The sequence below is a fragment of the Otolemur garnettii genome, unplaced genomic scaffold, assembly GCF_000181295.1.
Source record: "Otolemur garnettii isolate 467f Iridium unplaced genomic scaffold, OtoGar3 scaffold00184, whole genome shotgun sequence".
NCBI lineage: Eukaryota > Metazoa > Chordata > Mammalia > Primates > Galagidae > Otolemur > Otolemur garnettii.
The window spans coordinates 519,527-520,912 of record NW_003852579.1 but is presented as its reverse complement, the minus strand read 5'-3'; positions in this window follow the sequence as shown (position 1 = coordinate 520,912).

The window sequence follows — 1,386 nt, the reverse complement described above, 5'->3', positions numbered from 1 at the left end:
ACCATTCAATAAAAAAAAAAAAAAGAAAAAAAATAAAAATAGCCAAGCATTGTGACCGGCACCTGTAATCCCAGCTACTTGGGAGCCTGAGGCAAGAGAATCATTTGAGCCCAAGAGTTTGAGGTTGCTGTGAGCTACCAAAGGTCTCAAAGTGAGACTCTGGCTAAAAAAAAAAAAAAAAAATAGAAGCTGAGAGAAATGGTATTTCAAGAAGGAGGGAACACTCAATGATGTCAAATGCTGCTGAGAGGTGAGTGACATGGGGGCTTAGAACAGAACTGGGAAGAACCCAGGTCATTGGTGATTTTAACTGGAGGGTTTTAGTGGTGAAGGAAGGGGAGCTGCAGGGGAGGGTAGAACATGGGCACCTTATCCAGGCAGAAGGGCAGAGAAATAGGAGCGGACCTGGAGGAAGGGGATGTAGGGTCAAGGGCGGGTTTATACAAGAGGAGAGAGATCCTGGCTTGCTTTTAGGCTGATGGGGAAAATAATGAAGATGCAGAAGAGAGAGGTGAAGATTCCAAGCACAAAATCCTGGGTGGTTGAGAGCCTATTCTCCCTGTGCCCAGGTCTGAACGCAGACTGTGCATGCGCGGTGATAGCAGGCTAGGCAGAGCCACAGCTGGGTGCAGGCGAGTGGGAGATTTGGCCCTTGCAAAGAAGGTGGCATGTTCTTTTGCCAGCAGTAGTTAAGGGCCGGAGAGGGTCTTGGTGTTTGAGGAAAGGGGAAGAGTAGCAAGTTACAAGAGAGGGAGAATGGAACAGACCAGTGAAATGTGGTCTGGTTACCAGAAGTGAGGGGCCTACCTGAGGTGAGGGGTCACTAGAGTGAGGCCGGTCCTCTGACGTACCTTGTCTCTGCTGTGTCCAGCCATGTGGGTCCAGGAGTTAAATGGGTGGAAGGGCTGGGGAAAGCCAAGGAAAATGGGAGTGACTCAGAGCCTGAGGTGGCCATGGCTCTCCACTAGGCTAGTCTCCACCTGTGGTCAGCCACTCCAGGGTTCCTGCAGTCCTGGAAGCCTTGCCTTGGCCATCAGTGCTGTCCATCCTTACCTTTTACCCACTGGAGACTCTTTGTAGAAGCAACTTACCCCGGGTCTCCCAGCCATTAAATGGCAGCGCTGGGAAATGCAGATTCAGGGCAACAAGGTCATGCGTGCTATGAGTTTGTTTTGTTTTGTTTTGTTTTGTTTTTTGCAGTTTTTGGCCGGGGCTGGGTTTGAACCGACCACCTTTGGTATATGGGGCTGGCACTCTACTCCTTTGAGCCACAGGCGCCTCCCCATGCATGCTATGTTTAAGAAAGCCTCACATCTCAAGTGGTGAAAGTAAACAAGCATTGGCACTTGAGGGACTAAGCTTTAGGTATTTTGCGCCCTGGAAGGT